Raw genomic sequence first — 21,035 nt, forward strand, 5'->3', positions numbered from 1 at the left:
GCCTTTCTGCAGTAAGCTATCTTTATACTTGTCTTGATGGGACTGGTAATTTTAGATTTCTGGTAAAAGGGTCTTTTAAGGAGCATAGGGAAGTAGGGCTAGGGGACAGAACCACTAGTCCTAAGCCAGATGCTACTCAGGCAGTTAAGTCAGTGACAGGAGGAGGCAGCTATTGGGTCAGGGCTTTGTATGATGCAGTAAGGGTCATAATGTTACAGCCACCATTATCCTTTATACCTCATCATATCAAGTGCTGAAACTGGTCCCAAATTAGAGAGCATAAGTTTGTGAATTTGAGTACAGTCCCTCTTGCTCACTTACAGCTCATGACCTAACACTTTTCTCTAGTCTTTCTGCTTTTCAAAATTTTATAGTTGCCCCTTATTGTGCACTTTCAATACATTCTCCAATAACAGAAGATAACTCTCATAACTTATGTCCAAACTGGTGGCTCAAGAGCCAAAACAGCCCACAAATTTGTTTTCTTTGACATCCTATGCAGGCCAATATGGAGTGAGCAGAAAACATTTGGATTAGTTGCCACCATGGAAAAGAGCTTTCATGTAAAATCTAGATATTTGACTTCTTGGTTGCTCTTAAAAATGTGCAATGTCTATCAATACTGGATTTTAACTGGCTTGAGCTCAGAAGCATCTTTCGGAAGAGGCACGTACACGTCAATTTGTCTATCTCCACAAATCCTTACTTTATACTACCTGCCTGAGCTCTGAAGACATTTGATTTTGTAACCTCTGTCCTAAACTTTTGGTAGCTAGCACTACCAACTCTGTTGGTTCCATTGCTCTCTTGCCCACAGTTATCAAACAGTAAAGAGGACAGTTTGATATTCTAGGCAGGGGATCCAAGGACAAGCATCTGGAATTGTATACAGGGCAACCTTCTTTTTGGATCTTTATTCAGATCGCTGGGACCACACATTATCAAGCCTACCTCGTTGCTAGCCTCAGAATCCCTTCTTTTTCCTGAAGAATAGTTTGAAATCCATGAGGAAATTAAAGGAATTATAACCACAGAGAAGAGAATCAGTTGTCTGTCTGGATGTGACTTGGGCTCCAAATTGGGACAGAAGACTCATAACACATTATCTCCTGCCCCTGACACTCATTATTATTTTTTGGTGTGTATAACACTGTGTTCTCTAAAGCTTTCTTGATAGCTGGGACAGCAAGAACATTGTGTTAGGCAGAGGAATTGCCTTAAACAGGTCCTAGACCTGTGAATCTTTTTCCAGTTTTGTGATTCCCTGAAGGGCGGGGACCCTGACTGACTTCTACCTGTATTGTTGGTGTATGACAATAACAATGGCAGTGATGAGATGATAATGTTGGAGCAGGATAACTCACTGGATTATTAGTTTGTGTATATTCTCAATATATTTCCCCTCCCGTCTTTGAAGCAGAGAGCCACATTTTCATTTTGTGTTTTCTTGCTTTGGGTGGGGGGATGAAATGAGCTCTTTGTACATAATTCCCTTCCTGATTTTTGGTATCCAAAATCCATAATTCCCTTGCTGAGTTTTTGATATTATTGGTATTATGTTTTGGGGGCAACTTAATTTTATCTCACCTTCCAATACAGCCTGAGATAAGAACTTGTGTCTGGGCTTTGTAATGGGAGGTAGATTATAGGAAGCAGAAGGGAGGGGACAGGCCACGTGGGACAGGAAAGGAAGAAAATAAAGAGTATGTTACTGAGCTGAGTATTGTCGTCAGCAACTGGGGTTCAGTCCTGCTGGAGACCGTCTAAGAAACTGTGGAATGCACCTTGGAATTATCTCTCCCGATGCTGGGAGGCTGGGACGTGTAGTGGATTTCCATCCTCTACTAGTTGAAGGTTTCCTCTAGGAATGTTAACTGCCCCCTTCCTGGGCTGCCTAGCACCTTTGATAGGTAGGAATACTTGGTCCCTGATATATTATTCTCTGCTTTTTTAGGGCCTCAGCCAAAACGGAGACAAAAAATGCATCATGCTAACATTGTTGTATGTATGTGTATGACTACATAATATTCTATCATTTTGTTTTATATAATCTATGAACCAACATCTTATATTTACTGCAGTTCTATTTTTATTAAAATGTATATGAAAATTTACATTTTTATTCAGTATTGTTTGTATTTTTTATATTTTCTTAGGATACAGCTTATAAAAGTGGATTTATAGGGTCAAAGGGGTTAGGTTTTTTCTAAATTGCTTTTCAGAGAGGTTTCATTGACCTGTAGTCCCATCAGCAGTGTGAGAGAGCATTAAAGGTGAACTTTGGCAATGACCTGGCATGGATGACTAAGAGAGGTTTTAAACTCTTATTGCTCAGAGGACTTTTAGCACAGTGGAGGCCTCTATTTATTTGGGGTAGGTTAGAGCACTATTCTATGTGAATAGAAAATGTATGAAGGACATTCATTCTGGATTCCTTGTCTTCCCTGGATTCTAAAAGTACTTCTTTATAGTATCAGCTGAAATAAGCATATACAAAACACATAAAATAGATTCTTCAAAGATAATTCCAATTTGAGATATTTAATAGAGTTTTCAAAAGTTCTGAATTTACCATCCCATCATTACACCCTTATTTGCTGTGTATCCATGTACTAAATGGGTTACCAGGTGCTCCATGTTCAAATTTCTAAGATTATGTGGGAAATGATAACCCAGATACATATTAGAACTCTTGGAATTTTAATTTACATGACCAAGCACCTTGTAGAAGTTCTGACAGTTGATTGACAGAATTGGAGCCCAGTTTCCCTTTGTCCCTTTTGTTTCCCAGGAGTTAAACTAGAAAATCACAGGAAAAGATTAAAAAATGGAGATCAAGAGAAAGAGGGAAAAACAAAGACCAGAATAAACATAATTTCAATTCATCCCCTGGATTAGTGAGCACAAGCCATACTTCTTGATTCGAGCTCAGATGAAGGGTGAAATGCAGCCACATCTATATTTTCCAATGCCTTATCTGTCTTCCTTTTTGGTCTCTTTGCTTCTTTTATTTTATAGGCTCAACGCACCTTCATATCTATTATCAACAATAAATGGGCCTGGTATCATTGGAAATGTGAAAAATAGAACGTAAGAACTTTCAACCCCCCAAATAAACCCTGGCTCCTCCATTATCTCTGAGGTTTCCCATAAGATCTCTTAAAAGTTTGTTGTTTTCCAATGTGAACACATCACACACTGGGGTCAGTTGTGGGGTGGGGACCAAGGGGAGGGAGATCATTAGGACAAATACCTAAGGCATGTGGGGCTTGAAACCTAGATGACAGGTTGATAGGTGCAGCAAACCACTATGCACATGTATACCCATGTGATAAACCTGCACGTTCTGCACATGCATCTCAGAACTTAAAGCAAAAAGATAAAATAAAAGTTTGTTGTTTTCATGGAAGAGTTAGGTGAACTAATTTCCAAACCAGTTGATCCCCACCAGTGTCTAAGACAGGCCATTCCTCCAGAGCACCAGGTGGGGCTGTTGTGCTACTCAGTCCTGGCACCAGTCTCTTTCCAGGAAGAATATGAATATGGACATATATACCCAACCATCCAGAAACAAGGTTCTTAGTTTGTAACAGTCAGAAGAGCAGGATGTTTGAAATTGGTATGGTCTTAGGGTTTCCAGAACTATGGGGGCCAGTGGAGCATGGGGGAAAAATGCAGTGTCCATTGTACTGTGTTCCGTTGCCTCCCCAAGCTTCTCCTTTTAAGCACAACAACTCGCTGAAAGTGTTTTGTTTCATGATGAGGTCTGCAGATAAAATAAGTGAAAAATGAAGCCCTCCTAAAGTAATAAAGAGGGAGCACCTTAGGAAGAAGAGATACAGACAAAACCCCTTTGCCGCAGTATGGCTTACATTTCAGGTTTCCCAATCTCCTGGGAGTTTTATTCACTGATATTTTCCAAGAACCTAGACCCGTGGCCAGAACAATAGATGATCAATAAATACATGTTGAACAAAAGAATGACTCTAGTTCCAGGGCTAGTCCTGGCCACTCTTTGATCACTTGGTCCCTCTGTGATTTCGTTTCCTCATCTGTTAATGTCTGATAGTGGGTGAGAGGAGAGGGGAAGGTTGTAATAGCCAGTCCCTGAGATCCTCTCTATTTGGGATGGTGCGTGGTTTCCATTTTCAAGGTCCTAGTTGGTTAAGTGACTTAAGTAGGTATCTTCTTTACTGTTTCCCAGAATAAACTAACTCATATAGGAAAGAGAACAGTTCCATTCCTGAGTATGGGCATCAGAGTATGAGCAAGTTGAATCAAAATAGATCTCTTTCAATTTTGGCTTTGCCCTCTGTTAATTTCAAGCTGTCCCTGAAATTCATATACGTGGCGGTAATATGGTTCTAGTGTTTCTGTAGGTGAATAAACTTAATCCCATCTCTGTAAGGCAGCCTCTAGTTTGGCCTGGCCGGTGTTCCTTTCTGTTTGCTTTCTGTTCCTCGTTATGCTTTCTGCTCCTATCAATATCACTTAGCAATCCTTCCTCACCTTGGCAGTGGCAGTTCCTTCCAGTAACAGCCAGGGATACCAGTTTGCAATTTTGTCAACACTTGTAGAACTAGGTCCATTGTTCTCCCCCGGAAACACCATCGGCCATCATCTGGCTCAGGGGTTTGGGTCCCAGCATGGTGAGCCCTCCCCTTCAGCACCAGCAGAGAAGCAGCTCCTTTTCTAAGGGCTGCAGGTCAGCTCTGTGAGTGTCTGCCTTCAAGCTTTTAAGTTTTATAATTCTAATGCTCCCTTATAATTGCTACCTCTTCAATACCTTAATAATATCCCCTTTAGCCTTTTCTGTTCCTAATGCTGTTAATAATTCTTTATCTTAAATTCTCTCTGTTAAAATAACCGGTGTGGTTTGTTGCCTAAGACTAGATCCTGACTGATATATGCCCTGGAACAAGGGAGCCAGGGGTTACCCCATGAGGTCATAGGTTCCTGGGCATATCAGGTTTTCTGCTTATATGCAAGTGAAGTGGCTCTAGCAGGCCAAAGGTAGCCCTCCAAAGAAGAGTCACCCATAGGGGTCGCTTGGGAAGAGAAAGGGCAACAAAACTGGAGGAGTGTGCAAAGAACCTCCTGGGGGATCTGCACAGAGATGGTGGTTTCAGCTATGTGAACATATAAAAAGCCAACTTACCAACCGACAGGCTGCAAGGGCCAGATGGGTGATTCAGGCATGGTGCTTTGGGAGTTCCAGGAAGGGAAATGTCAATAAAATTAAGGAAAATCAGAAAGTTGCTCAGAGGAGGTTACGCTGGAAAGATAGACAGGGCTTTTCAGGCTGGAAAACTAGTCACAAGCATGGTCAAGGCAATTCCAGGGGCACAGACCGCTTTAGGGAGCCTCATACACAAGGCCAAGGAACTTGTTTTTGCTTCTGTGTGGGCATCTTATCGTGATATTGCCCTTAAAAATCATACTATATATATGATTCAGTCACTGTGTACACCACCCAGAAGGCCCCAGGAATAAGTCAGGGTTGAGACAAAAAGATTTGTTTGCTAAAGAAAGGGACTCGCCTTTCCCACACTAGCTTTAGATGATCCTGAGATGGCACTCTGTCTGTGGGCTTTTCCGAGAAGAGACATCTGACTTGGTTTAATTTTTAGCGAAATCTGCAATTGATAATAGGATGTCAGACAGTAGGAGGAGTGTTGGTGGGTGATCTGCAGAGTGCTGGTCATGACATTTGGCTTTCCATCCCCTTTGGCTCTCCACCCATGCTGTCTTGATTTCTTTAGTGAAACAACTAAGCAATTGGACACACCTTGTCTGAATGCCTACTCCATATCTCTCCCAGACCCAGCTGGGGATAGTATGCATCATCTCCTTTACATAATAGATTTTCCGGGATGGTCCCAATTGAAAATATGTTGGTTTCGGAGTATCCAAGTATGCAAGAGCTGCTAATTCATGCCTCAGTATTAACAATATGGCTCTCTCAACTTTTAAATAATAGAAGTAATATATTGGCCTTAAAAGCCAAGAAAATTGGTGCAGCTCCAAATAAAAGTAGTAAATATATTCAGCCACAAAGTCACAGTGGCTTTGTTGCACAACATCAAAAGGCACAGGTTCTTCCCTCAAGGAGCCTGTGGTTTAGTGGGTGAAGCTTCCTTGCCTTGCCTTATGATTTGGTGTTTTGCACGCCAATGTAGGCAGCTATCATAGAGGTAGGAACAGGTGAGCGGTCCCCATCTTCCCTTTGGTCCTGTGGGTAAAGGGGAAAGGAAAGGAAGAGGGCAAATAAAGTGTGTGATGATGGGGGGACTGATTGGAAAAATAGGAGGTTTGCTGGTTTCCCCCTGTTGGTGATTGGACCTAGCAGGCATGGCCCTCCTGGCAGGAATGAGGCTTAGAGAGTGAAAGCAGGTGTGCAGGAGGCTGCTGAATCACTTGTGAGAAGTGAAGTCCCCACTGTGACTCTTATCTCCAAACCCCACTTGCTCAGCGTGGACAAGGGTTCAGGATGAGATTCTGCATCTGTCCTCAACTGGGCATTACGGAATGTGTAACTACCAAAGGGGTAGAGGAAGGTGGAGGTGGAGAAGTTCTACAGAAAGAAGAACGTGAAGGCAAAAGCAGAGGGACAGCAGGAAGAGAAGAGAGGGTTCAGGAGGCAAGAGGAAAGGGGCAGGAGGCCTGGAAGACAAGGCCGGCACCAGAGGGCCTTGGTTCCCTGCCTCCCGGGGCAAAGGCATCCGGGGTGGACCAGGAACCTTTGCTCCGTTTTGTCCTTACCAGCCCTGGAGAAGCACATCAACCCCCCAGGCTGTCCAGGCCGAGTGGGCTTTGGGAAGAAGGCTTGGAAGGAGATTTATTGGAAGGCCTGGGGGCTTTCCCTAGGCTGCAGAAATCATTTGAGGGCTGGGGAAAGATAGGTCTCAGGCCCCTTCCTGCCTCCAGGAGCCTGGCCTGCCTGGCTGCTGGCCACAAGAGCAGGGCCCTTTTCTCCTCCCCACTGCACACCCCACAAGCCAGTCATCTGCCTTTTTTTCCCTCCCCCTTCTGCTTACCCACCCCTTCAAGTTCTCAGAACTGGCTCCCATTAGATTCCAGGAAATGGCTGGTGCAACTTTGTAACCAAATCCGCTCAAATCCCTTTGTATATCTTTTCTGCTCCCTCGCCCCCTCCTTGGTGTCCTTCATGGCTGTGTCCGGTTACAGAGTAGGGACTGGCCAGGGCAGGCTGGCCCTGGCACATGCAGTCAGATCTGAGTCAGGCAACAGCACCCAGGGCCAAATTGTGGCAAAGCAAAGTGAGCCCTTCAAGTCTGGGGTACCCTGGACCTTTTCCCGCTCCACCAAGAATTTATCCGTGCAACGCTGGGCATGTTATTTTTCCTCTGGGGATCTCAGCTTTTCTCACCTGCAATGTTAGGAGAACCTGCCTTTGGCCAGCTCCAAGATTTATTGGTGACGATCAAGTGGGAGAAAGCACATGTGTCGGCAGGACACCTGGAGGACAGAGGGGGGTTCTGACTGAGCAACTTCTGTGTGGAGACCCAAGACCCCGAGAATTCTAGCCCAGGCAGGTGTCTGCCCATCTCTCACTTGTGGGACCCTGAGGCTGTCATTTGACAGCAGAAATAGTGATGCAGTGTAGGCCTTCTGCCTGCAGGGACACTTCTTTCTCAGAAAAATTTGTGGAGTTTTACAAAGCCTTGGTGTGGGTGCCAGAGATCTTGCTAGCAATTCAGAGGGCAGGCACTGAGCCTCTAGCCAGGGCTCCCCACTATGATTTAGGCCAAGGCTGGGATCAGGCAACAGGTGGCTTCCGGTGCAGCCTGGGTGACTGATTCTGGCCAGGGCAGCATCTAGAAACCTGTCGGGGAGATGGTTGTGGACAAGATTCTATTCTGGGAGGACACCAGAGTGTCCCAGGCGAAAGGTGGCCAGCTGAGGTATTAAAAAAATGGATCAAACATCTACAGAAATAAAATTCTGCTTAAATCTTAAGCCTGGGGAAGAGGCAAAGAGAAGAAAGCAGACAGGAGGAAAATGAGGGAAAGCTGACAACTAAAAAAGTCTTCAGACATGTATTTAGGGGTTTAGATGTAAGTGGATGTTCAAAATGAAGTCATCTGTGTAATCCAGTGTCCAGATGAATGGGAAGAACAGAGCTGGCACCAGCTAGGTTCCCAGGTAAAGCCTGGTGTTCTTTTCCCTTCCATGGATTCAGGGAACTTCACGGAGAAAACGGGCTTGCTGAAAAATTGCTTAGGGCGGGTGTGGCGGCTCATGCCTGTAATCCCAGCACTTTGGGAGGCTGAGGTGGGTGGATCATTTGAGGCCAGAAGTTTGAGACCAGCCTGGCCAACAAGGTGAAACCCTATCTCTACTAAAAATGCAAAAAGTCAGCCGAGTGTGGTGGTGCACACCTGTAATCCCAGCTACTCGAGAGGCTGAAGCAGGAGAATTGCTTGAACCTGGGAGGTGGAGATTGTAGTGAGTTGAGATCGTACCACTGAACTCCAACCTGAGCGACAGAGTGAGACTCCATCTCAAAATAAAAAGAAAAAGAAAAAAAGAAAAAAAAAGATATCACTTAGTCCACCCTAAAATGAGGAAAGTGGAGCCCAGGAGGTCCCCATACCTCAGTGCCTATACCCCCCTAGATTGTAGGGAGAGAGGTGGCCATCACTCCTCATTAGGGGATTTCTTGGAAGTAGGTTCTCTGGAGTAATGAAGGAGATGGATTTGAGGAATAGCCTAAGGATGAGGCTGGGGAGGGGCTGGACAGGTAGGTTTCATCAAGGGCCTACGGCAGCAGTTCTCAAAGTGTGGTGCTCGAACCAGTGGCATCAACATCACCAGGAAATTTGTTAGACATACAAATTCTTAGTCCCTTCCTGACCTGCTAAAGCAGGACCCGGGGTGGGGGCCCGCCACCTGTGTTTTAGAATCACCCCCAGGTGATTCTGATGCTCTCTAGAGTTGGAGAACTGCCAGCCTCGGGTACTCAGGTGGGGCATGTCAGGAGGCTCAGTGCCATCTTGACTGGAGACCATTTGAAACCCACAAAGGAGGCTCCTGAGTGAATTCTTTCTGTTCTTCTCTTCCCTCTCCATCAGCTACAGTGTTCTTGGGTCTCCTTCCAGCTGGGCACATCCCATAGCCACCCCTCTTGGGCCACAGCCTTATCTGCTTGTCCCAGATAAACAGTGAATTGGCCTAATCAGTCTGGCTGGACTGGCTGGCTCCAGGGAGGTCTGCTGGTGGTGCCACTAACAGGAATGGAGCCACTCACACGGCTGACCCCCTTCCCCACCCCATAGGCCCTGTCGCCACTGCCATCTCTCGTCTAGAAAATGCCAGGCCTCGGTTGCACTTTCCCTCCTTTGCTAATCAACCCTCAGCAACTTTATTCCCAAGACAGATAAGGGGTGACTATCTAGGGCGTCTGTAAAAATCACCATGGTCAAAGCCTCTGGCAAGATCAGGCTGTCTTCTGGGTGGCTGCTGAAGGAAAGAAAGAGGAATTGAACTGAAACTATCTGAGCCTGCCCCCAAACTTAACAATATGCATTTGCACCTCTCAACAATCTTGCAAGAGAATAGACACTTGGAATTGCTGCAGATGATCTGCCTTCACTAAGGATTCTGACTGGCTTTTGGCTACTGCCTTGCTTGTTATAATGGATGGTTAAGTGAGTTAATAGGGTGCGTTTTCCCCACGTTGCAAAGAAGCAGAAACGGGCTCAGAGACATTTGCTGACTTTCTCCAGGCACTAGAATTACTCAGTGGAGTAAGCTTCTTGGCTGGGGCTGGGACCCAAAGCCACATTCCTGGTGGTGTGGCAGGAACCAGGGCTCATGCCCATGAAGGCCCATCTGTGAGGGAGGTCGGCTGGTGGACCAGACGTGCCTCCCGGATGTTTTTCCCAGGCTCGGCCTGTGTGGCATGAAGGATGGGTTAAAGGGATTTTTAATCCTGGGGAAAATGACTGTCATTCAGGGCTGGCTCAAAAACTGGTAAAGTGTGCTGTGTGTGGAACTAAGCCACAGGGCCAAAAAGCCCAGAGGGGTTTTCATGAGCTCTTGGGCAGCAGCTCTGAGGTGAGGTGGAATTGTGGGCTGGGAGCAAGGGATGGCAGGGGCTGTCAGAGGGGATGTTCAGATTGCGTAGCCACTAGCACAGTGCTTGTTCTGGGCCACCCCTGCTCTGCTACCAGCTGTGGTTCCTTCTCCTTGCTGGGTCTGAGTTTTCTCCTTCATCTGCCTCCCTTCTCCAGAACTGGGAGGCAGGCAGACCTGAGTGTGTGAAGAGTATCTGGCAACTGCCAAGTTCATGGAGAAGCCAGAGGACTATTATTAGGGAAGAGTAGTTTAGTAGTTTAGTAGTTTAGGAAGAGTAGTTTAGGAGTAGTTTAGTTTAGGAGTCTGGAGGGGCCAGAGGCAAAGGCTGGAGCCCTCTGTGTGTGGCAAATATGTTTTTCTTCTTATGGATCAGATGAACCTTTCTGGGCAGAGCCTCAGTAGAGAGCAGAGGGGCCTTCTGTGGCTGAGGCCAGCAGTTGCTGAAGCCCTATCCCTCAGCTGCTTGTCACCTCTCTCAGTACCTCCCAAGGCACCTTGGAGGATCCCTGGTGGCCCAGTGGGACAGTTTAGAAGTCCCTGGAGAAGCCTAATTAATCTGCCAGTTCTTAGGTCATCTGGAGTCCAGGAGCTGTGTCTCATTGTGAGCTCTCTGGAGGCTCCAACCGCTCTCTCAGGAGGCTGGCCAGAAACAAGTTGTCCAGGGCCTGCTTGTTTGCGGAGCCTGGGCTATTGCTCCACAGCACCGGGCTTGGCCCCTGTGACAAGAGAAACCCAGGCGGGAGCTCTTACCCCATGCAAGTGCCACTGGGGGATTAATTTCTCTTTGGGACTTGGGGGTTGTGGCCAATGCAGAGAAGCAGCAGCTGGGCTGACAGGAGTAGCTACATTTCTGGATCAGCCTTCCCCCTCCTCTGATTTCCCCTTTTCAGGTCTCAGGAACCCAGACGTTGAAGTAATATTCTTGTGAGCAGTGGCGAATTCATACCAGTTTGGAGCAACTCGATTCTTGCCTTTCCAGAGGAAATAACTCGACTGAGGGGCATAAGGCAGAGGGAGAGACTGAGGCAAGTTTTAGAGCAGGAGTGAAAGTTTATTAAAAAGTTTTAGAGCAGGAACGAAAAGAAGTAAAGTACACTTGTTAGAGGGCCAGACAAACAACTTGAGAGGTCCAAGTGCCCTGTTCTGTCCTTGACTTGGGGTTTTATACCTTGGAAGGTTCCAGAGTTTGCACTTCTTCTCCCCTGATTCTTCCCTTGGGGTGGGCTGTTAGTGAGAGGTGACAGCCTACTGGCAGCCGTCGCAGCCCTTGGCACCTCCTCGGCCTTGGCAGCCACTCTGGCCGTGCTTGAGGAGCCCTTCAGCCTGCGGCTGCACTGTGGGAGCCCCTTTCTGGACCGGCCAAGGCCGGAGCCGGCTCCCTCAGCTTGCTGGGAGGTGTGGAGGGAGAGGCGCAGGCGGGAACGGGGGCTGCGCGCAGTACTTGCGGGCTAGTGCGAGTTCCGGGTGGGCGTGGGCTCGGGGGGCCCGCACTCGGAGCTGCCGGCTGGCCCCGCGGGCCCTGGGCAGTGAAGAGCATAGCACCTGGGCCAGCAGCTGTTGTGCTCAATTTCTCGCCGGGCCTTAGCTGCCTCCCTGCCGGGCAGGGATCGGCACCTACAGCAGGCAATGCCTAAGCCTCCCCGACCCCGCCCCCGCCCCCGCCCCCGCCCCCGCCCCCGCCCCCGCCGTGGGCTCCTGCGCGCCTGAGCCTCCCCTAGGGCCGCTGCTCCCTGCTCCAGGGTGCCCAGTCCCATTGACCGCCCAAGGGCTGAGGAGTGCGGGTACATGGTGCAGGACTAGCAGGCAGCTCCACCTGCAGCCCCAGTGCGGTATCCACTGGGTGAAGCCAGCTGGGCTCCTGAGTATGGTGGGGACTTGGAGAATCTTTATGTCTAGCTAAGGGATTGTGAATACACCAATCTGCACTCTGTAGCTAGCTGAAGGTTTGTAAATGCACCAATCAGCACTCTGTGTCTAGCTCAAGGTTTGTAAATACACCAATCAGCACTCTGTATCAAGCTAATCTAGTGGGGACGTGGAGAACTACTGTGTCTAGCTCAGGGATTGTAAACGCACCAATCAGCACCCTGTCAAAACGGACCAATCAGCTCTCTGTAAAACAGACCAATCGGCTCTCTGTAAAATGGACCAATCAGCAGGATGTGGGTGGGGCCAGATAAGAGCATAAAAGCAGGCTGCCCAGCCAGTAGTGGCAACCTGCTCGGGTTCTCTTCCACAGCGTGGAGGGTTTGTTCTTTCTCTCTTTGCAGTAACTCGTTGCTGTTGGCTGTTTGGGTCCATACTTCCCTTATGAGCTGTAAGAACTCACTGTGAAGGTCTGCAGCTTCACTCCTGTAAGCCATCAAGACCAATTGGGAGGAACGAACAACTCCAGACGCGCGGCATTAAGAGCTGTAACACTCACTGCGATGATCTGTAGCTTCATTCCTGAAGCCAACAAGGCCACTAAACCCACCAGAAGGAAGAAAGTCCGAACATCAGAAGGAACAAACTCCGGACACGCTGCCTTTTAAGAATTGTAACACTCACCGCGAGGGTCCTTGGCTTCATTCTCGAAGTCAGTGAGACTAAGAACCCGCCAATTCCGGACGTATTAGGATACACGGTGGCCTGCCAGCACCTAGGAGGGGTTGTATGTGCAGTGAGTTTACTGAAGTTGTGTACTTGCTCATTTGAGGCATTTTTCCCTTACCAAGCGAGTGTTCCTAGAGGAGAGTCATAGATCAGTTAAACTTGGTCATTTTGCCTCTGAGAGCTCATGTGTAGGCCCACTCGCCTAACTCCTGAGATCTTATGAGGAAGCTGCTGCTGATCACCAGCTTCAGGTGTTTTCTATCTATTGGGAGACTGCCTTTTCTTGGCACCAGCTGTGACCAGTTATTATTTTAGAGAGACAGTGTAGCAACTGCCGGACAATCACCTGATGGTCACTGGACATTGCTGGTGGGAGGGACCCCTCCCCATCCCTGCTTGTATCTGCCTGACTACTTGCTCTAACATCCCTACACTGGCTGCCCAGGATATCAGACGTTCTGGCTCTCCACCTGGGAGCCCAACTCATGTTTTTGTTTTCTTCCATCCATGAAGCAAGTTTGACAAGCACTACAGCCCATCAGCTCCTGCTGGTGACTCCTGACGGCCATGAGCACCAGGACCCTGAGAAGCCGTGTTTGAAAGGTACCTGGTTTTCTTTGCTTAGCCATACTTGACTTTTCTTTGAGAAGCACCTGTTTAACATTCCTGGCGATTAGGCTCCACATCAAGTTCTTCCTTATATTGAAATAAAAGCTGTTGTCTCGTAGCATTCTCCACCATGGAGGGTTCTTGTTTGCTGTATGTTGGGTCTCCTCCCTGGTAGAATTTAATCTCCATGAGAGCAGGGACTTTGCTTAACTTAGAACAGTGCTTTGCACACAGTGGACGATAAACATTGGTTTAGTGACGGTATCTAAGAGTGATCTGCATGCTGGGAAAGGCAGTGTTTGTCCCGTGCCTTTCCTCGTGCCATCCCTCTCACCAGGAATGCCCTCCCTGGCTCCTGCTCTCCCCATTCCATGCCTGCTGCTTCTCTCCAAACTCTGAACCAGTCAGTCTATGGAGTCTTATTGGCTACCCACCACCTGCCACCATCAGTCCCTGGCCCTGCTCCTTGTGGACACCTGCTCTTACTTATCAGATCCTGCTTGTTTGGCTTTCTTCTTTGGGTGATTTAAGGCGAGCAGGTCCAATTCAGGGAACAGCTTGAATGCTGAACTGCGACTGGCTGACTGTGTTGTTCTGTGATGAGTGCTGCAGACACAGACAAGCACAGCCCCTACCCTTGTGGGTCCACTCAAGGTACTGCCTCAGTGGGATACGGGACCCAGCTTCTACTGGGTCCCAAGAGCTCCTACTGGGTCCCAATTTTTAAATTGTCTAAAGTTTCACAAGCTGTTGCTAAACACAGCCGTTTGTCAAATCATAGTTGAACTGCAATGATAAACTCACTATAGACACAAGAGTTTGGCAAAAATTCACAAAAGCGTTCTGTGAGAATCCATTGGTCATACGGAACTTACAATAGAGTGTTGCTTATTTTATTAATAAATTGTACATGCCCTTGTATCAGCAACATTTATTTTATGTGTACAATCACAGTCTAGAGCCAGGGTCACCGCCATTTGCTGCACCAGCATGCCTGCCTCCTTAGTGCTCTGTGGCCCCCAAGATGCCCTGTTAACTTTCCTGGTTCTCATGGGTCATGCAGATGTTCTCAACCCCTTTCCAAATCTTTCCCAGGAGGGCAAAAGGAGAACAAGTGGAACGGGCAGGTAAAATCCATATGAGCCTCACCTCGCAGGGCATTCTGAGACAACATCTGCTGCAGCTGGGCTGCTAGCTGGCCGGACACTCTTCAGTCACGCTCTGACAGATGGATCCAAATAAATCAGTTCACAGCAGGAAAGGGCTTGGAGAGTTCCAAGTTTGTTGAAACCAGATCTGGTCTGGAGGGACAGAGAGAAGCCATTTCAGAGAGAGCCAGGAGGGACAGGCCTCAGGCCAGATAGGTGCTCCTGCTCAGAAAGGAGCCCAAGAGGCAGTTTCCCGGTAGGACCTTCTACACTTTCCCCAGGAGCCCCTCTTAGCCTCTCCTTGACTGGACTTTCAAGACATTGATGGGCTACATGTGTGTAAGAGCGTGCAGCTGTCTAATTCTTGTGCACATTCCTAGACCTGTAGTGCCCAGGGTCAACATGGCAGTTAAGGGAGGTTTGGAGGGCAGCATGAGCCACTGGGTCAAGTGTGCATGAAATTGACAGGTCTGGGTGCAACTCACCTGCTACTGGCTGGAGAAACTTGAGGCCCACTGTTGTCCTATCACCAAAGATGAGTGTGGAGAAGAACTTCTGTGTTTAAAGATGTTTCTGTGGATGTCGTGTGTTCCAAGCAGACATTCAGTTGTGCTCTAGCTTATTTCATAGTGCAAAGAATCACAATTTTCCATCTCTGGAGTTTTCTTTCTGGGCCTGCCACAGTCCCGTTTCTGGATCAGAAAACATGAGAGTAGGGTTGTCTGTAACCCCCTTTGGTAACGTCCCACTACCTCCAATCTGTGTTCTCATGCCGCAGTGGCAGTGTACAAAATCCTTTTGTCTAGTTCAAGCGTCTCTAGCTGTGAGTACAACACATTCCCTCTTATAACGAAAGAGCCTCTGAGCCCAGGGGAGCTTCCTGCTGCTCATGCAAATTTTCTTTTTCAGATTCATGGGAAATACCTAACGCTTCTTTCTCCTGAACGTGGGGACTGCTGTGGATGTTGGCAAGGGAGAGACAGCAGGGGAGAGGTGGATCTGGCCTTGCAGGCAGGTCATTTAGGCTCATGAGGCATCTAAAATGGGGCAGTTGAGCCTTGGATTCAGAGTCTGGAGTCTCAAGAGGTGGCAGAACAGCCCTGGAGAACCAGGTTGGGAGTACTAATTCCAGGCCAGTGCCAGCTTGCTGTCTGTCCTCTTATTGATGTATGGAATCCAGGCCACTGCTCCCTCGCCAGGAGCCACGTGAAATAAACCTGTCTTATTACTCATGCCTAAGCCAGTTTGCTGGGTGCTGATCATCGCCAGAGAGAGGCCAGAAGCCAGCAGGCGAATGGTGTCCCTGACGGAGACTTACTTCCCCGGCTGTCATTGGAGTTGGCTCAGAGGACAGGGTCTCATATCACTGTGCCCTCCCACGATCCCCTTGGCAGTTTCTCCTTTGAGAATTGACCAGGCGAAGCTCAGCCACACTGACATCCCAGAGCCTGGTGGTGCCTGGGGTACTCATGATGGCAATGTCCAAAAATAAATGCTATTGACTGATAATGGTTTGAAATGCAATTTGTCAGGGTGGAAGTGGGCAGGTCTGATGACAGCAGGTGTTGCTAATGGCAGTGAGGGGCAAGATAGATGGGCAAAGGCCATCTGAGGACTTCCCTTACCCAGCACCCTCTACCTGGCGGCTCAGTCTTTTTCTCATTTCTTCCCATAAGGAACAATAATACCATTGCCAGATGGGCATGTCTTCCTATATGGTTTTCAAATTATGTTTCCTTGGAGAGCTGTGCTGAGGATCACCTGAGAGCTTGGGAGAGGGGACTAAGTGGGACTGTAATTGTCATTTTATGCGCTAGGAAGGTGAGACACAGAAGTTCAGTGAGGTGCCCAATTTGTAAGAGGCAGAGCTGGTTCTAGAACAGGATGTTCTGATTCTGGACTCAGAGTTTTTCTCCTCTGTGGCAGGTTTCCTCCTGCCACTCCTCCATGTTATCCCCCATGCTTCACCAAGTGCCCATGGCTTAGGTTAATGCCTGGTAGACCTGATAAACCAATCCATTGTTTTATTAGGAATAGGTAATGTGGATGGTCAAAAAGGAGAGACTTTTGAGTGGATTGCATGGTGACTTTTAATGTAGAGTTAGCAGATTTAGCAAATGAAAATATGGATGCCCAGTTCAATTTGAATTTCAGGTAATCAGCGAATACTTTTTTAGTATAAGTATGTCCCAAATATTGCATAAGACATGCTTTAGATTAAAAATATGAAATTCAAATTGAACTGGATGTTCTGTATTTTATCTGGCAATCCTATTTTAATGACCCCCAAACTATGCCATGAGAACATCATTTTCATCACTGCTAAGATCATCTCTATATTAGAATATTAGAATTTGCTAGCCAAGGAAGATGACTGAGAAATTAAGGTTGGGAGCTGACTTTCAGGGTGACTTTGAAGTTAATGCTGTATAACTAGGGGTTAGGTGGGGACAGGTTGAACTAATAACCCTAGGACCCTTCCAGTTTATGTGATGACTGCATGTCCAGCCATTAGCTTTTTATCATCCCATAGCTCTTGGATGCTGTATTCTGTTTTTGTTTCACTTTGTTATGTTTTCTACCGTTTTTTGCCTTTGCACTTCAGTTTAATTTCTATTGACCCATCTTCAAGTTCACCAATTTTTTCCTCAGCTGTGTTGAGTCTGTGAAGAGTCGGCCACTGGTTTTAGCAGCAAGAACCAGCTCCATACATGGAATAAAGTTGTAGCTGGAGGAACTGGTCATGAGAAAGAACTTCCTATGGTGGAGGATGTGATGTCCTAGAAGAGAAGACTGAGGGAATCTGTGCTCTAAGTCCGCTACAAGGAGTCTTTTGGGGAGTGGGGAGAGGGGAAGGTGGTTCCCATTTTTTCTAGCTCAAACATTTACTGTAGTTCGGAAGTGAAGGGAGGGGTTTTTCTGCAGTTACTCCTAAGGTGCCAAAGCAGGACCCACCTGGAAACTGGGCAAAGCCTTGAACCCGGTAAAAGATAAATGGGAGATGAAAAATGTTAGAAGGAGTCAAGGTTAGAAAATTTCTAGCCTAAAAAAAAAGTCTTTGTGCCCAGATATGGGGGTAAGGGCTGGATCTGCTGGCTCAAAGCCTCTAAGCACAGCTTTGTAGTGATTACGGTACTGGTTTAGGGAGGCTTGCAAAGTGTCAAGAGGTTAGGTAGGTCCTGGAGGTGATTATATATATTTTAAAGACCGTAAATACCTGCTCCTTTTTGAGTACCCAGCGCTAACACTCTGTGGTGGTAACTCCAGTGAGTGTAATGTTAAACAGGGCTCAGTCCCTGTTTTATGTAGTTTTTAGTCAAGAAATATTTGGGATCTTCCCCCAAATTTTTGTATTATGCCCCCGCTTTTTTCTTATTATTCATATTTTAGCTTAAATATTAACTATGGTGACAGGCGTTTCCTAAAAGTACAGCCTGCAGTACCTCTTCATTTCACACAGTCCTACTGCAAACATGAAGACTTAGTATTTTTTTGTTTATCTATTGCTGATTGACTATCTCCTCCTTCTTGAATGTGAGTCCCACAGGGAACTGGAGCAGACTCTTCCCTGCTGTATTCCCTTTGCCTGGCAAATAACAGATATTCAAAAAAGTTCATTTGGTGAATGAAGAAAAGGAAAATTATCTGACTAGAGTTTTGTTGTGATAGAATGAGCTAACATTTGATCTAAAGAGAACCCCAGAACTCTTTTTAACATTTTGCTGTGTTTTTGTCCAGTTTCTCGTTTAACTGTCTAACAAAAATGGTGCAAAAGCAAAAGGCAGAAAATAGTCTCAGCCCACAAGCTTTTAAAGCACCATGTCTGTAATTCTTTTTCTTTTAAAGTGATGAATACAGAGAGCTTAATGGCTGCTTTTCTGAGTGATTGATTAATTAAGGTGTAAGCTCAGGGAGGCTCTGACCCAGTGGACCATTCCTTTGTGAGCAGTTGTTTCTCTACTGCAGTTCTGTGTGGTGAATGAGTGTAGAGTTCCTGGAAACTTTAAAGGACAAAGAACATGAATTCACAAAATAATATATACATGGGAATATATTTATGCGATTGAAAAAGCTACAATTTTATATTTAAATGAATCAATTTATAGCAATGCTTTATGAAACGTATCTCTTATGGGAAATAACTATGATTTTAGACACCCAAACAAATAATAAAATCCAGCAATCGTTGTCAGTTTTGTTAAGTTTCTCTCTGAGTGTCTGGCTGAGCTGCTTAAAGAAACAGAGCCCTTTGGAGTTTTAAGGTCAAAGGTCCTGTGGCTACAGGTGCTAGAGTCAAAACACAATTTGACCCCAGATCTTTGTAAACTAAACAGACCTGACTTTTTGCCCAAAAGAAACAGAATAAGAGAGTGTGGTGCAGGGAGTAGGGCAGAGGGACCCAGAGAAAGAGACCTAGAGGTAATTGATTAATTCATTGGTTTAATCAGTTATTTATTCTACTATGTTTATTATGAGAGTCCAGACACATTGCTGCACTGTATGGAGCCTGGTAAGATAAGTCAGATAAGACTTCTGACCTTGTAGGATGGTGCCTTAACAGGGAAAAGGATGCAGGTGTCGAAATTGGTTTGCGGGAAGGTAACAGATTTGGGCTGAGATATATTGGTTTTGAGATAGCCAGACACGGAGCTGGAATTATCCAACAGTCACTGTAGCAACCATGAATAAGGCCTTTCCTCTGGGCTCTGGACTCAGAGATCCACCAGCCTAGCTGGAATTCCCTTTTGGACATTTCAAATTTAATACATTCAAAGCCAATTTCCCCCCACCTCTATGAGCTCCTCCTCAACTGTTCTCATTCTCTGTGGCACCACTGGTTACCCAAGCCCAGGAGCCTCCCTGACTTCTCCCTCTCTCATTCTCCATTTCCTACTCACCCAAACCCAAGTTATATTGATTTCATCTCTGAAACACCTCTTGAATCTTCATCTTCCCGTCTCTCTCCATCTTAAATTCCGTTCTAGACTGCCATCACTTCCCATCTGCACCCTCTCCCCTCTACAACGTGTCTGCCTGCCCCACTCTGGCCTCTTTCTCTACTCTCTCCTTGTTACACACCTACTGTAGAGGTGTCAGAATACTAATCCAATCACACCAATGCCCTGGTTAACACACTTCAGAGCTAACCCTTGCTCTCAGGAAGAAGACCACATTTCTAATGTAGCTTCCAAGGTCCATCATGTCTGGCCCTGTGACCTAACCTCCTGTCCACTTCTCCCTTCCTTTCTGCTGTTTCAACCACGTGGACCTTCCTCCACCTCTCATACTTGTCTCTTTTCTTCTTCTACAAGGCTTTTGACATGCTGTCTGTAATAGGCGGAATAATGACCTCCCAAAGATGTCCACAGCTTAATCCTCAGAACCTGTGAATATGTTTCATCGCATGGCAAAGGGGAAATAAGGTTGCAGATGGAATTAAGGTTGTCAATCAACTGACCTTAACATAGAGAGATCATTCTGGATTATCTGGGTGGGCCCAGTGTAATCACAAGGGCCCTTAAGAGTAGCAGAGGGAGCAGAATAAAAGGTTGAAATGATTTGATGAGAGATGGACTCAATCAGACATTGCTGGTTCTGAAGATGGAATGGAGCCGAAAGCCAAAGAATGCAGGCAGCCCCTAGAAGCTGGAAAAGGCAAGGAAACAGATTCCGCCTAGAGCCTTCAGAAAGCAATGCACTTCTGCCAACATCTTGATTTTAGCTCAGTGAGACTAGCATCATGTGTCTAAACTATAGAACTGTAAGAGAATAAATGTGTGTTGTCTTAAGCCACTATGTTTGTGGTGATTTGTTACAGCAACAACAGAAAACAAATACACATGCTGTCCCTCTGCCTGGAAGACCCTTCTCCGTCTTGGTTGTCAACTCCTCAGATCTTAGCCCAAGTGCCATTTCCTCAAGGAGTTCTCTTCAGAGCCTCCTGACTGTATTATACTTTCCTTTACAATAGCCATTCAAAGCTTCATTTTCCTCTCCTTTTAAAATAATTTGCTATCATTCCAGCTATGTGTTTGTTTATATGACGGGCAGCATGGCATGCTGGTTAAAAGCATAGATGGGCCCTGTAGCCCGGTGGCTTATGCCTGAATCCTGCCTCCACTACCTGTTGTCTGTGTGATCTTGTGCAAGTTACTTAACCTCTCTACATATTGCCTCAATGATCTCACTGATGACCCAGGAATAATAGTACCTTCCCATAGGACTATTGTAAGAATTAAATGAATATTGCCTCAGTGATCTCACTGATGACCCACCCAGGAATAATAATAGTACCTATCCCATAGGACTATTGTAAGAATTAAATGAATAAACAAAGTGCTTAGAACGCTTTCTGCTGTCAAGTATATACTCTTAATGTTGTTCTCTCTCCCTGTATGATTGCATTCTCTTTAAGGACAGGGATCATGGCTACTTCCTCTTGCCACTTTATTCAGCACCTACACAGGGTTTGGTATACAGTAGTAGGAGTTCAATATATGCATATAGAATGAATGAATGAATAAATGAATGAGAGAATGAATGAATGCATTCAGAATTGGAGCTTGGGAGATGGTAGATCTG

The 21,035-nt window shown here is 46.4% G+C and overlaps 1 long non-coding RNA gene across 4 annotated transcripts in view; it reads left to right on the top strand.

Annotated features, from left to right (window-relative positions):
• Positions 1 to 20,724, top strand: part of LOC109025810 (uncharacterized) — a 78,205-nt gene extending 57,481 nt beyond the window's left edge. For 2 of the 4 annotated variants that reach the window (XR_008677472.1, XR_002004798.2), the window contains exon 4: positions 12,372 to 13,436. This is a non-coding gene — a long non-coding RNA (uncharacterized lncRNA). Of the gene's footprint in view, positions 1 to 10,991; positions 11,120 to 12,371; positions 13,437 to 19,765 lie in introns of those variants that run through there. The other 2 variants (XR_008677475.2, XR_008677473.1) reach the window with 2 other exon arrangements.
• The last annotated feature ends 311 nt before the right edge of the window (positions 20,725 to 21,035 follow it).

The sequence above is a fragment of the Gorilla gorilla genome, chromosome 11 (assembly GCF_029281585.2).
Source record: "Gorilla gorilla gorilla isolate KB3781 chromosome 11, NHGRI_mGorGor1-v2.1_pri, whole genome shotgun sequence".
Lineage (NCBI taxonomy): Eukaryota > Metazoa > Chordata > Mammalia > Primates > Hominidae > Gorilla > Gorilla gorilla.